Source organism: Lepidochelys olivacea (assembly GCF_965140295.1).
Source record: "Lepidochelys olivacea isolate rLepOli2 genome assembly, chromosome: 11".
Taxonomy (NCBI): Eukaryota; Metazoa; Chordata; order Testudines; family Cheloniidae; genus Lepidochelys; species Lepidochelys olivacea.
The window spans coordinates 32,432,602-32,449,139 of NC_140421.1; the positions used below are offsets into that span (position 1 = coordinate 32,432,602).

General features: G+C 40.5%; 1 long non-coding RNA gene across 1 annotated transcript; it reads right to left on the reverse strand.

The window, feature by feature from the left end:
• Nucleotides 1-491: 491 nt before the first annotated feature.
• Nucleotides 492-16,528, reverse strand: LOC311528010. Its single transcript, XR_014713492.1, has 3 exons — nt 16,182-16,528; nt 7,020-7,183; nt 492-799 (listed from the first exon to the last, which is right to left on the reverse strand). It is a non-coding gene; the product is annotated as an uncharacterized lncRNA (long non-coding RNA).
• Nucleotides 16,529-16,538: the final 10 nt, after the last annotated feature.

Sequence of the window (16,538 nt, forward strand, 5' to 3'; positions counted from 1 at the left end):
ATACCCCTTCCTCCCCTTGCTCTCTATATTGGAGGAGGAGGGGACCACAAGCAAAGAAGCTAGCTGCATGCAATTATACATTGCAAGGAATTCCCCTTCAGAAGGGGAATTACCTGATGGGCATTTGTGGCCAGATTATGGTCACTGTGTGCACCCTGAGAAGTACGAAGGGGCTGTAATGCAGTAGAGATTCAGTCCCAGTAATGACCCCTCCCACCACCCACAACCTAGCCTCCACTGTCCAAAGAGGGGGTGAGATGGGATAGACGTTTCAGTCAAAGGATGGGCACAAGTGTCCCAGTCTCGACTCACTTCTGCTAAATCACTAATTGCAGTAGAGCTGGTTGAACTTTTTTCACAATTAATATAAATCAGAAGCTAGGAACTGTAGAAAATTGATAAGGGAAGCAAAGGGACACAAGGAGAACCATATGCCAACAGAATTAAGGGCATAAGGACTTTATTATTTATTTATATTACTTAAAATAATAACTAAACAACTTATTGACAATGTATGAAAATGACAGAGAAATTTGCATATTTTTTGAACTTCCAGGATTGTTCAGCTCTTCTCCCTGTTCCTGGCCAATGGGAGCTTCAGGGGCGGTGCTTGCAGGCAGGAGCAGTGCGCGGAGGGAGACCCCTGCCTCCCCCCCCACAGGACCGCGTTTGCCACTTCCAGGAGCGGTGTGGGGCTGGGGCAGTCAGGGAGCCCAGCTGCACCACCGGAGATCACAATTGACTGGGAGATTCTTTAGGATTGACCAGTTGATTGCGATCAGCTGGTTGGTGACCATTGCTATAAACAATGCAGAGTGAACAAAAATGAAATATTCTTGTCAATGTCCTTTTCATTTTTAACTTTTCATGACAAATATATTTCCCCCTGCCTGATTTTCTTTCATCATCTTGACAGATGGAATAACAGCAATATATTATAGTTTAATTCTTATAGTGGTTTGTCATCTATAAACCTCAAAACACTTTACACAAATGGGTAAGACCTCAAGCCAAGTACCAATGAATTCCATGGAAAAAACCGCCAAGGGAATTCAGTAAATACTGAGTTGGTTACTGAAGGTGAAATTTACCTCTGTTCAGAGGGTCTGCTTAATTCCCTCATTAGTCCTGTTTGAAGATTTTAAGTGATGCATAGGCCTTGTGCTGGCCTTATGCACAAGTATGAATTTTACCCTTTACAAGGCAATGGCTCTGTCTCTAAGCTCAGGGAATTCATAGTTTAGTCAGTTCATGATGGAGATATGATGGAGTATGGCAGCAACCATAAAACTATGCTTTTAGTAATATTGGAATAAGTCTTTGATTCATATGTAATATTGTAATTTAAGTGTATGGATTCATTGAAGACTTATAGAAGAATAGACAACAATTTGACATTCTCCCACAGATGGAATGAGAAAAAAAATCTAAGTCATGAAACTATTAATAAAAAAATATAAACAGCTTTACATAAGAACGTATCCCCTTGAGTCTGTCAAGCTCATGCTTCCAACCTTGAAAAAATGAACACCAAAGTACAAAGCCATTCCCAGCATATGAACCTTCCCCCAATATTAAAAATATATATACAGATCAAGATACACTGTAAAGTGTGTGTTACATCATCTTCTAGTGACTGGTCCACATACGTATAAGATAAGGCACCTGTTATAACTCCCAACTAAGCTCTCCTTTAGTTGAAGTGGCAGGGGTCTGGTTTTGGATCTCAATCAGGGTTCTAATTCCAGTTTTTTCTGTGTAATTTATATTGTAATTGTGTCTCTTGTTACATAACCCCCATAAAAAGTTCACAGTCAAGCAGGTAAATATGCTTTGAGAGCCCAATAATGCATTCTTGCAAAAATGTCTGTCCTCCCTGGTTGACACTCCTTGGGGTGCTGCTGTTCCTTATTTTCCCTTTCTGCAGCTCATAGACTACCCTCTCCTGTCCTCTTTGGTATTTACAGGATGAGTGCTGGTCTAGCAGACTTCCCAGTGGTCATTTTTGTATTGCCATGATACATAGTTTTTCTGGTGTAGGGTGTGTACGGTGGGATCTTTCACATACTTCCAATGATCTATCAGTCTTGCCTCTGGTTTTCTAGCTTTCCAGGGCGTCAAGCTTTCTGGATAGAGAGGGAGCCGCCAAGTCAGTTTTCTACAGAAGACTTTATTATACTAGGCAGGTACTTGGTATCCATTTTCACAGTCATCTGCAACTACTGAGACAAAGAAATTATAGTCTTCCTTTTACTCAGTAGCTGGTTTCCTCTTATGCAGTGGACACATGCTGAGATTGATGGATTCAGCTCTCTGACAGCCCTGTTTATTATTGATGGTACTGGATACACACTGTTAACTGACTCCATATCTCACTGATCTCAAGATCTTACATGATCTTGAGAGGTCTAGGTCTTCATATTCAGTATTTAACAAATACTCTGGTGTTCATTATTAGTTTGGGGATATGGAAAATATATATTCTGATTATACAACAATACAATTTACTCTTCACTGGAGCATAAATGATTAATTAAACAATTTATTTCACCTTCAAATATTAGGGCACTTTCTATATCTTATTGTGTTTGTCATGGAAAATTACTTTTGGAAGGTTCAGTCTAGTGCTCCAGAAGCCTTTGTTAACAAGAGATTGGAAAATGGAAGGACAGTCTTTTTATTCTGCGTTTGTACAGTGCCTACTACAACAAGGACCTGGTCTGTGAGTAGGGCCCTAAGGTGCTACATTAATAAAGTGGATTGAGGGGAATGGAGGGAAGGGGAAAGGAGACTAAGAAAAGAGGAGAGGCTAAGATTCTGAAGTTTTTGGGAGCACTTCAGACTCTAGCAGAGGCTAATTTTAAACTTGTTTTTCTTATTTACTGAGAGTTAAGTGGACATTATTCAAAGGACATGTTATTGATTCAGTCATGTCTAAAGAATCTTTTGATAAAAGATTAGAGAGACAAGGTGGGTGAGGTAATATCTTTCACTGGATCAACGAAATATATTATCTCACCCACATTGTCTCTTTAAAGTGCTGGAACCCACATGGCTATAACTGCACTTCAGAGAAGATTAACATTAGCTGTTAATTATACCTGCCTTTTTTATGCCACAAGATGTTGCTGTTCGCCTACAATTTATACAGCTTCCACCAGTTGAGCTGTCCAGTGATGACATTATAGTATCCTCCTATCACTGAGCCATTCTTTTTAATCCACACACCAATTTTATTGCAACAATTTTAAAGAGCAAGCATTAAAAGGAAAGATGTAGTTCTTTCAGTATCATGCTAGGGTTTACACAAACCACAGAGGACTTGACCCAAAAAATGAAATATAAACCTATATACCACATCATTTATGGGGGGGGGGGGGGGGAGGGGAAGGGGGAAATCACATTTCTTCTTACCATTCCTAGTATCTACCCACACATACAATCTTCATATTTGAACAAGTTAATTACAAATGAAATATGATCCAAATAAATTAGTGGCAAACATACTACACTGGCACTGAATTCAGAGGAGTAGATTTCAGAATCATGCTATTTTGCAGATCCCATTGTATTATACATTTCTAACAGAACAATCTCAACACCAAACTATTTGAATATAATACAGGTATTTTGGAGGGAGATGCAGGCAGTGAGATTTTAGGAGATTTATGAAAACGCAAAATAAAATGTTTGTGTGCAGTGTTGTGGTATCAGTGTTGGTTCCAGGATATTAGAAACAAGGATGAGGTAATGTCTTTTATTGGACCAACTTCTGTTAGTGAGAGAGACAAGCTATTGAGCTTGCACAGAGCTCTTCTATGGGTCTCTCTCCCCAACATAAGTTGGTCCAATAAAAGATATTACTTCACACACTTCGTGCCTATAATAAATATGTACATTTTAAAAGGCAAAATGATTTCTCAGCAGCACTTCTTCATAATCTGCTCTAGTCACTATCAGAGTTAACATAGACTGGTGCATGTAGATCTATTGAAGGTTGGATATAGCAGTTCAAAGTCAACACTGATGTAAACAGACACAACTTCATTGACTGCACCCATTTACACCAAGTCTGAATTTGGTCCAGTTTCTCCTCTGCCATTAATTTATTTCTAACTGTTGTTTCAGAAGTTCTTTTTTGTAACATCAAGATACAAAAGTGCAAGTGCTTTGGAGGATAGCATTAAAATTCAAAATGATCTGGACAAACTGGAGAAATGGTCTGAAATAAATAGGATTAAATTCAATAAGGACAAATGCAAAGTACTCCACCTAGAAGGGAACAATCAGTTGTACACTTACAAAATGGGAAATGACTGCCTAGGAAGGAATACTGTGGAAAGGGATCTCAGGGTCATAGTGGATCACAAGGATCACACAATATGAGTCAACAGTGTAACACTGTTGCAAAAAAAGCAAACATCATTCTGGGATGTATTAGCAGGAGTTTTGTAAGCAAGACACAAGTAGTAATTCTTTCGCTCTACTCCACGCTGATTAGGCCTCAGCTGGAGTATTGTGTCCAGTTCTGGGAGCCACATTTTAGGAAAGATGTGGACAAATTGGAGAAAGTCTGGAGAAGAGAAATAAAAATGATTAAAGGTCTAGAAAACATGACCTATGAGGGAAGATTGAAAAAAATGGGTTTGTTTAGTCTGGAGAAGAGAAGACTGAGAGGGGACATGATGACAGTTTTCAAGTACATAAAAGGTTGTTACAAGGGGGAGGGAGAAAAATTGTTCTCCTTAACTTCTGAGGATAGGACAAGAAGCAATCGGCTTAAATTGCAGCAAGGGAGGTTTAGGTTGAACAGTTAGGAAAAACTTCCTGTCAGGGTAATTAAGCACTGCAATAAAGTGCCTTAGAATCTCCATCATTGAAGATTTTTAAAAGCAGGTTAGACAAACACCTGTCAGGAATAGTCTAGATAATACTTAGTCCTCTTCATGTCCCTTCCAGTCCTATGATTCTATGTATTTGTATGACGCATTTTCAGTCTGGCTGCATTCAGGAGGTCGGGCTTCAAGATGGTTGTGTTGAAGGGAGGCCTTTGTTAACTTCAGAAACTACATGGATCTGACATCAGCAGCTCTACAGGACCGAAGATGCCCTCTGGTTAAGGGATTTAGAAGACTTGTTGGAAAACTGGAATTTATATTTTCTAAAGTTAGTAGGTCAAAATTGGCTTGTCTACACTACACAGCTTTTAGCAACACGGCTGTGTCGTTACAGCCATGCCGCTAAAAATTGGGCAGTATAGCACTGTTTGTCGGCTCTCCTGCCAACAAAAAACTTCCTCCCCCCAATGAGTGGTGTTTGCGTTGTTGGCAGGAGAGTGCTCCTGCCAACAATGCACTGTTCATACCAGCACTTGTCGCGGCAAAACTTCTGTCTTCTGGGGGGTGGAGGGAAGGTTTAACTCCTCTGAAAGACAAAAGTTTTGTCATTCAATTGCCATTGTAGACATAGCCTAAGAGCTTCACTGAGGAAGCTAGTAGAATTAGTAAGATGATGATGATCTCTCTCTATATATCAGAAACAATGGCGTCCAAGGTCTGTATTAGCAGCTAAGAAGATCAGTCTTTCCTTCAAGACTAATAAATTTCTAGATACATCTCAGTGGAGCAACGGACTAAATATTGCAAGTAGCTATTTATAATCGTATATGGGACCTTATTGCAGATACGCATGTGGACTGATGATTAAAGAAATTAATGGTGCTCTTGATAAACTTCTTAATCAAACAGAAACACTAACATAGGATTAAAAATTGTGTGGGAGTTTGATGTAATTAATGGAATCTTTGCAATGATGGAAAGTCATCTTAAATACCATTAAGAAGATTCTGAAGCTAACTTAGATTAGATGATTTTTGGATACAATAGATGTGGTGTCACTTCTTACATTCAGCAACATATTTTCTCCAGATTTGATGGCACATTTATTTAAAAAAGCCACAGAAGGAAAGAAAGACTGAGCAAGACTATATGGCACTTTTCCTTTCACATTTCCTGGCTGCATTTATCTTGTCTTTCTATTTATGTATTTAAATTTGGTACTAAAAAAAGCACTGAAACAGAAGGTGCAAGCAACCTGGCAATAACTAGACTTACAGTAACCACCCTACACCATTAATACTGGTACACAAATCAAACTAATTCTCCAAGAGAGTAGCATAGAATAATCAAATAGAAGTATCTGTCAAGAATGATGGCTTGCAGCTGCACCTACCTAGTCTCTAGGCACAGTGCCACCCAGAGGATTCAGGGGACCTGGGGCAAAGCAATTTCGCAGGCCCCTTCCACAAAAAAAAGTTGCAATACTTTTGTATAGTATAGTATATTGCCCTGGGGCCTGGGGCAAATTGCCCCACTTGCCCCCGAGCGGCTCTGTCTAGGCAGCCTATGAGCACAGCTGAGCCACAGCAGGGCTGTCTTATTGGCTGCTGAAGTCAGCAAGTCCACTTTTAAGCCCAACAGCAACAACCAATCTCTGGCTGCTTAATGCCCATGCCTGCAGCTGTGATCTCTTCTGTGTCTGTCTTCCCCAGCCCTGATCCTGCCTTGTTGCCAGCCTTGTTCCCGCCTAGCCCAGCCTAGTCCAGTCCATTCCACTCCACTCCAGCCCTGATTCCCGGTTCCTGACTCTGACATTTGGCGCTGTTCCTGGACGCTGACTCCAGCTCTGACTAGTAGGCAAGACTGCCTATGTCTTGGTTTGTGACAGTAACAACTAATCTCAGCCAGCAGACAACAGAAAAGGAAAACTCAAGAAAAAATTCCACCCCCAAACCTTACCCAGGAACTTCCCCCATCCATCTTTAAGAACATGGTTTTTGGTCCTGTCGACTGAGTTTTGTGTGTCACAGACTGTGTTTAAGGGCTTAGATCCTGGTGGTGTCTATTGCTGTTAAACATAGTATAGAGGACTGTGTGTGAGTGCGCTGGGGGCATGCCTATGACTTTCCTTCCACTGTGACCAGCTGTGTCAAACTGTACTGGGAGGAGAGAATGCTACACCTTTTCAGAAGGAGCAGCAGGGATCATTGCTGTGTGCGCTTTCCCCAGCTCACTTGAAGGATTTCTTCTGCCCTACATAGACATCATGCCTCCAGCCATCACCAAAAGGGCACTGAACTTTCTCTTTCCCGTGCAGCTTACGATCTGGGATCCTTCATTTGTCCCTAAAATCAAAAACAAATATAAAAAAAACACAAAGTATTTGTAACAAATCTTTGAAAGAATACTCCCCAACCCTCATTTATTTCCAGTATGGCTTTCTGATGGACACAATCACTGGCAGGGAGGAAGGATCATGGTAGCAATGAACTTCTCAACTACACCCTGATAGGACTAAATTAACATAACCATAAGAATGGATTATCATTTGTTACATCTGAGAAAGTCCAAAGGGCCCTTTTTGAGACCTTCTTTCTCTAGAGACTCTTAGAAATCTAAATGAACACATCTACCCTGCCCATCTGTATGTTGGACCCATGCCACAGATGTGGCTAATTCCTGAAAGGCAAAAATGAAATTGTAGGAATTATAAAACATCATTGTTCATAAGCATGGTTGTCCTTGTTAACAGTTTTACCGATTATTTTTTCAGTTAAATGTTTCCAGTGCTTCTAATTTTTCAAGGAGACTCAAAGATTTTTTTACATCTGGGGAATTTCCTCAGGATAGGGCTTAATTTTCTACTAATCAAAATCATTTGGCACTACTGAAAATAAATTGGAAGCAGAGTTTTCCACTTATTAATTGATTTCCAGACATATATCTGGTGCTTCTTCAAATTGAAAACATTTGCCTTTCCATTACTCTGATGTTTATCCATCAGTCTTCACTATTCTTTGAGTACTTATAAAAATGTCACATACAGTAAGTTTGTGATAAACTTTGGGTTCAAGAAATTCCTCCTGTTTGGAGCATGACTTTCTTCTAAACTCTGTACCATGGATGTTCTTCTGTAATCTGCTCATCTCTTAGATATGTGTGTTTGGTATGTCCCAAAGCAGAAACTTTGAGCTAGTACTACTGACACTCTTCACTAAGGCCTCACTTTTACAAAGCACTTAAGCACCTTCTTAAGATTAAGCACATTTTAAGTCTATCTCTATTCAGCAAAGCATTTAAGCACATGCTTCAGAATATTGCTGAACTGGGGCCAATGCTAAGTAAATGCACTGCTTTTGCCGTGTATGTACCATCCATAAGCAATGAAATTCTGCAAGTCACTAGATCTTATACATCTCTTATTTCCTCCTTAGATATCAATCATTCCTTGTGAAATCAGATTCATAAGTGAGAGACTGCCAAGATAAAATATAGGGCAAAGTTCATCTAATAATTTCTGTCTCCTGATCAAGATTCTAGATATAATCAGTTTTTTGATACTGAGAAGAGGATACGGAACGGAAAGGAGAGGAAGGGAGCCTAGCAAAGCATAATGACAAGTTTCAGAGTAGCAGCCATGTCAGCTCTCGTCCCCTAATGCCCCTACTCTACTTGCGCTACGTTGATGACATCTTCATCATCTGGACCCATGGAAAAGAAGCCCTTGAGGAATTCCACCATGATTTCAACAATTTCCATCCCACCATCAACCTCAGCCTGGACCAGTCCACACAAGAGATCCACTTCCTGGACACTATGGTGCTAATAAGCGATGGTCACATAAACACCACCCTATATCAAACCTACTGACCGCTATTCCTACCTACATGCCTCCAGCTTTCATCCAGACCACACCACACGATCCATTGTCTACAGCCAAGCTCTACGATACAACCGCATTTGCTCCAACCCCTCAGACAGAGACAAACACCTATAAGATCTCTATCAAGCGTTCTTACAACTGCAATACCCACCTGCTGAAGTGAAGAAACAGACTGACAGAGCCAGAAGAGTACCCAGAAGTCACCTACTACAGGACAGGCCCAACAAAGAAAGTAACAGAACGCCACTAGCCATCACCTTCAGCCCCCAACTAAAACCTCTGCAGCGCATCATCAAAGATCTACAACTTATCCTGAAGGATGACCCATCACTCTCACAGATCTTGGGAGACAGGCCAGTCCTTGCTTAAAGACAGCCCCCCAACCTGAAGCAAATACTCACCAGCAACCACATACCACACAACAGAACCACTAACCCAGGAACCTTGCAACAAAGCCCATTGCCAACTGTGTCCACATAACTATTCAGGGGACACCATCATAGGGCCTAATCACATCAGCCACACTATCAGAGGCTCGTTCACCTGCACATCTACCAATGTGATATATGCCATCATGTGCCAGCAATGCCCCCCTGCCATGTACATTGGTCAAACTGGACAGTCTCTACGTAAAAGAATAAATGGACACAAATCAGACGTCAAGAATTATAACATTCAAAAACCAGTCGGAGAACACTTCAATCTCTCTGGTCACTCGATTTCTGACCTAAAAGTGACTATTCTTCAACAAAAAAACTTCAAAAACAGACTCCAGCGAGAGACTGCTGAATTGGAATTAATTTGCAAACTGGATACAATTAACTTAGGCTTGAATAAAGACTGGGAGTGGATGGGTCATTACACAATGTAAAACTATTTCCTCATGTTTATTCCCCTCCACCCAACTGTTCCTCAGACGTTCTTGTCAACTGCTGGAAATGGCCCAGCTTGATTATCACTACAAAAGGTCCCCCCCCCCGCCCGCCCGTGTCCTGCTGGAAATAGCCCACCTTAAGTGATCACTCTGGTTACAGTGTGTATGGTAACACCCATTGTTTCATGTTCTCTATGTATATAAATCTCCCCACTGTATTTTCCACTGAATGCATCCGATGAAGTGAGCTGTAGCTCACGAAAGCTTATGCTCAAATAAATTTGTTAGTCTCTAAGGTGCCACAAGTACTCCTTTTCTTTTAGCAAAGCATAGAATCTGGATGACTCCAGTCGATTGGCTTGATCATGTTCTTGATATCTTGTTGTTATAGCCTTATTTTGTAATAACTTTGCTGCCACTAATTGTGTTGTTATATTGCTTTTTCTTCTAGTAGCCCTTCCAAAGCGATGGAATCTCTAGAGTGGCAAAAGGCAATAGATTAACTACTCTAGCAGGAATAGGGAAAGCCATGCAATCACTGGAGATAAAAGGACTTTAAAATCAGTGAGCCAAATCCTGTCCTCAGATAATCACCTACAGCAAAATTTAGCCCACTTAGTCCTTTAGGAATCTGAGCACCCAGATCAGCCCTTACTGACTGAATACAGAAAGGATGTAGCTTTGTCCTTAGGACTCATGGATTCAATGATTTTCACATTTTAAAATATTTATTAATGATTTTTACCGCTTAAAGACTCTTGCATCTAGGCAAGCAGATATAACAGTGTCAGGTGATCCATTTGATGAGGCAGATGAGGGCTGCCAAGTTAAAACCTGAGCTGCGTGGAAAAACTAAGAGTAAGTAGGAAATCTCACAGACCCCATGATTTGTCACAGGGGCTCATGTATTCCAAGCAGGAGGCTACTGGTGGTGCGTTCATTAACAGGCAGCTGCCATGAGTTACATGCAATCAAGTATATCTTAACAATTTAATTTTCCAATAAAAAGAGATTTTAATTAAAATAATGGTATCTATGAATTAGTATTTTTTACAATAAATTCATTATTTTTGTCTTTTTCCATAACAGACTAACTTATGTAAATTGCCACCACAAACCAGTCCCCCTACTAGGATGTTATTTAGTCCCACTGCAGAAAGTGAGCAAGAACTTCTGTAATCAACTAGCTTTTTTGCACTCCCTCTACTGGATGGAAGGTGAGAAATTTGTTAAAGTGTTTACAGTGTAATATATTGATGGTCACCTAGGAATTTAGGGTTGTGGTCACTATGCTGCAAACCATGGCCTCTTGGAGCTTCACCCTGGAATAGAACCCACATCCCACTTGCTCTGGAAGTACAGGTCCTGCTACTTTAACTAAAGTGTCAGCAGTATGTAGGACATGTGACACACTGTCCAGCAACTCTTACTCCATCCAATAGTGGGTAGTGGAGTACATATACACTCTAGCCAGTTCATTATATGTTCCCTGTGTGACCAGGTAAATTAGAGGATTTACTCTAGCCTGCTGCGGTAGATCCCTATAATATCTGGAACTTAAGATCGTGGGTTCTGTTTCTCACGCTTTATGTGTGTATTTGGCTGTTTCTGACCAGAATATCTCTGGCTGTATGTGTTCATGGATTGTAACACTTGCATGAACTGAATAGTGACACTTAATTTCTTTTTTTTTTTTTCAGAGAAGTTTAGTACTCATTGCTTCTTTTCTGGTTCATAAGAGCAACAACAACAAAAAACACCACTGCCTACCCCACCCCCAACCCAGCCTACAAAAAATGTACAAAAGTTAAATAAAGAATTAACATTAATGTGCAATTAACTCAAAAAAGGAAAAAGAGAATATGACGGGCCACTTAAGTCTCATCTTGCAGTACAGTATTTCTGACTTGACTTTGCTTTAAGCGCCATATTCATTGTCAGCTTTTGTTCTGGAGCATTTTATGAGGTTTTCAGTTTTCTTAGTTTATTTCCAAGCACTGACTGTTCCAGTGTGTGATCATTGATGTTGACCCTAGCTCAAGATGAGTTTTTAAATAGAAAAATGTAAGAACTTGGGTGTAGGCAGGCATACACACCCACAAAATACAGTTTTATCCCCTAAGGGCAACAATTCCTGTGGTGTAATGACAGGGTTTTATTTGTTATCTTTCCTCTGTATGCCTTGCAGAAATGAAGTGCTGGCAGACTGGCAGTAAAGCAAAATTTACTAGCACCCTGTTCTCTGAAGTGCTGTCTGCCAGGCCAGGCCTTGCACAGAGGTCAAGTTTCTGGTAAATTTCACTTTGCTGCCAACCTGTACACAGAGCAAACAGAACAGAGAACTGGAGGGGGTTGGGAAAGAGTAGACATAACAGGAGCAAGGGTTGGGAGAGGAGAAGCAACAGAGGTATCAGAACTGGAAAAGAGAGGATGAAAGAAACTGTAGGGAGCACATTATTAATTGGAAAAAATTATCAAACAGAGTGACATTTAGAGTTTTTTAGTTAATGTTTATTATTTTTATTATTTATACAGTGCCATAGGTTTGCATGGTATGCTAAAGCCAAAAAAGATAAATTCTGCCTCCAGGAGCTTAAAATTTGCTGCCTGTTCCTGCAAACACTTACTCATATACATAATTATTTGCGTGTATTCTGTATAGAGAAAGTGTTGCAGGAGATGAATTGCAATTCTGCAAATCCTCATGCATATGACTCACTTGATATGTGTGACTGGTGTTACTACTGAAGTCACTGAGACTCTGCACAGGGATCTGGTCATGCAGAAGAGCTTTCAGGATTGGAGTCATAGTATTTACCGATCACAAAGTAGTTTAACAAAGATATTATTTGTAACTTTATTTTATGTTTTATTTTCATTTTTGTGTTTTTCTCTTGTAAAGTCAATAAAAATATATTTTATTAAGAAATTTTCAGTAAGTCAACAATCTTCTAACAAAAAGTACATAGATGGGGTGGAACTAGGCAGAATAAAGCAGCTGCATCTAAAAAATAGCCCAACAAAACCAAAAGAAATAGAACTGAAACAGCAGCTAAAGATGTGAGCCCAAAATCAGAAGCAAAAATTTAGTGAAAATGGACAAAGACAGAGCAAAGAAATCCGATTTCTTAGCTCCCTGGGCCCCCATGTTGCTAGTCAGTCTGCTGCAGTATTTATCATCTCAGGATGAGGCTCTTGGTGATCAGAACAGCTCTTTAAAAACCTTGAGAGCTTGCATAATAAATTTGAGGATATAAGGGGAGCCATAACCTCTGTGGAACAAAGCTGGAAAATCCATTGGCTCAGACAAATTATCTGAACAACTGAGTTGAAGGGGCAGACGGGGAAATAGTGCAAGTGGAAAAACAGCTTTGGACACAACTCCTCCCATGAGGAAGCTACTGATGAGAGGAAAGATTTTTTTTTTTTTGTGGTCAAACGTATTACTGTACTGAAAGACAAGTAGAGAACCTTCACAATCAAGCTACAGCTAAAAATATCTGGTCTTGAGCTTCCCTGTGGAACAGCAGGACCTAAATCCAATTGACTTTATTCTTAATAGTATCCCAAAGCTCCTTGACTTAGATAGAGAGGACTATCACATTATTCAGCAATACTTCAGGATCCTGACCAGGAACACATCACAGAACACTGGACTTGTAAGTCTCGTGGTTTCTTGTTTCAGATTTCAGACACAAAGAATTGTAAAGGCTGCCAGATCCAAGAAAGACATCTCCTTTGAGGGACAGAAAATCTCCTTTTTTCCAGAGATAGGCCCAATCACACAAGCAAAATGGAGGGAATGGAATGTGATCAACAATGATTCTCTACAGGAAGGAAGAGAAGCTGATGTACTGTATCCAGCCATATGGTGAGTTGTGCACAACAACCTGTCCTTATTTTGGGATAATTTTTCAGCTACTAAGCTGTTAGAGAAAGTCAAAATGAAAACACAAGCAGCAGATAAAATTTAACTGCATCATGGTTAGGACACTAACACTCCTTGTTTCTATTTTGTTTTGTTTTTCTATTACCACATATGGCATTCATGTTTAAATATTCTGGTGGGGTGTAACTTTTGTAAATAATCCTATGACATGTTTATCAACACATCCATGGGCTCTATCCTAAACCTTTTACTGGCATAGTGGAAAGGCTATGTGTACACTGTGGCAAACTGGATGTTTTGGCACTCTAATGGTTATTCAGCAGCTTCATTAAGATTAAAAAAGTATGTTTTTAATTAATTAAAGATGAAAATTAATAACTCAGTCTGCACAGGAATCCCCTATTTTTTATATTAAATTCAGTTTATTTTCCTCTGTTTCCACATTTTCAAGGTCCTGCAAAATTTTTTATTGATAATGAATAATAGCATAATAGTAGAAATTGCATGGGGTGAAATTGGTATCTAGGCAGGGAATAGTTGGGGTTTGTGGTACCTGCAGAGGTGTGGGAGGCAGTTTGGGATTGTGGGATTAGAACATTAGATGGATGTTTCTGCTAAAATTATCAACTATGAAATAGCTAATGATGACATTTAAATTGCCATCACTAACATTATGTTTTCACTGTACAAAAAAGATGTTTTACATCAAGATCTAGCTCGAAATAGCTATCCTGATGTAAATCCTAGTGCAGATAAATCATAGAATCTCAGGGTTAGAAGGGACCTCAGGAGGTCATCTAGTCCAACCCCCTGCTCAAAGCAAGACCAATCCCCAATTTTTGCTCTAGATCCCTAAATGGCCCCCTCAAGGATTGAACTCAGAACCCTGGGTTTAGCAGGCCAACACTCAACCCACTGAACTATCCCTCCCCATCACCTGCTGATAAGGCACTATAGTGTTTATCTTGTTTAAAGTAACCCGCAGATGGGGGTACAGAGTTGGCCTCTACTTGTTACATTGAGGTAAAAGCTACCTATACCTTGTTTACACAAGGATTTTACATCAAAATAGCTATCTCGAGTTAGATATCTCAATGTAAAAACACACCTATTTTTGCAGTAAAGATGTAGCTTGTGTTTCAGAGTTAAAACCTTACTAGAATGATTGTAGCAATTCACGCCCTGGGCTCAGACTGTTTTAGGCTGTCCTTAGATACATCCGTACATCAGTACGTTCAGAATAGTGCTCCCCTTGACCTCAGTTGCAGTTGTGAAGGCTCAGTACTTCTGCAAATCAGACCAGGAGTCTCAAGTTGGGCATTCAGAAAATGAGGAGAACACAGATAGTGGCCATTTGTGGAATGTCTAGTTCGAGCAACTTGCTCAGCAGCACACAGGAACTTTGCAGCGGAGGCAATGATAGAATCCAGTTCTCCAGCATGGCATTCAACTCTCACACACACATTCCCAGCCCCGCTAACTCTCTACAAATCCACTCTCTGGCTTATCCTTTCTCTTCCTTCAGCTCTCTTATTCGCTACACACCTTCCAATTTCTGCAACAAATGAAGGAAGGGGTGTACAGATAATAGCCTCAATAACTACATGACCTCATTTCATTCCGTGACCACTGTCCATTCTGTGCAGTGAAAATAAAGTGTTGGGCAATCTTAGCCATAGGTCATCACTGCCTCTGCCAACTATAATAGCTACATGGTAGGTCAAACCCACCTTCTTCAATGTTCAGTGTAACAGAGTAATTCCAACCTGTGGGTTGTGACCCCAAATGGTGTTGAAGTATCAGGAGATGAGGTTTTGATGATCCTCAGTGTGCAGAGGATGCCATTTTGCTCCACTCAGCATGACTTCTCTTGTGTGGTGCCTGTGAGGTCATACTCTGTGGAAGACACCATTTTCCTCTACCAAATGGCATCCTCCACAGAGCTTGACATCACGTGCACCTTACATATGAGGTCATGCTATGTGGAAGATGCCATTTTGAAGGGGAAAATGGTGTCCTACATGAGGTGTCACCTCACACATACAGTGCATGTGAGGTCATACTGTACAGCGGATGCCATGTAGTTCGTCTAAATGGTGTCCTCCCTAGTGTCTAGGGTCCCAGGAGGAAATAATTAATTAAAATGGGGTCAGGCCAGCAAAAGCTTTGGGAACCCCTGCAAAGCTTCCTACTTGCTTTCAAACAAACAAAAATAAAAATGGGAGAAAACAGGATTATAGAATAAAAAGTATTAAGACGTTATGAAAGGTGATACAAATATATTTGAATTGAAACAGAAACAAACAGCATAGGCCTGTGAAGACTCAGTGATTGGAGGGAGATACCATCACATTTGGGTTGATTTTAAAGCAGTTTTTGAAGTTTCATCCTCTAATAATGAAGAATTTTTGCACTGTATTTCACAGAGACTTTAAAAATCTTCCCTTTTTTGTAATCTGCACTATCCAAATTATCTGGCTATGGTGTAGTACTTTATAGCACTGATAATGTGTGACATATGACAGCAGTGAACACCAGGGCACACACACCAGTTAGAACACAGATATAACATACAACACACACCTGAACAAGAACATGCAGTGCAGGAAAGTTAAGAAGGTATAATTACAACAAGCATCATACACAAGTTCATAACATGGAACACTGAGAGAAGGTAACAACAACATGATAACTCACAGATTAACAGCAGCGGGCAACCCACAAGTCCGGGTGCAAATGATTTTTTCCCCGGTGACCCCATCGGCTAGCCTTATTCTTTTAAATTTGCATTTGGCTTCTGTTTTGCATTGCTGATGTTAAGGATAGGAGGACGGGCAAGGCAAACCCTAGCTGGGACCCTCGCTACAGCAAAACCAGCCTGGCTGAGTCCCACTAGCGCTGCTCATCGCTCCCAATAGCTCCCTTATGGGTTGCCTCTTTCCAAGCAGTAGTAACTTTGGACCCTGAGGGCAGGGCTCTGTTTGCAGACGCAGCCCCGCAGAGGGGCTGCTCAGGGATCTCACGGGCCCAGCCCCGGACCGGAGGTGGGAGGCT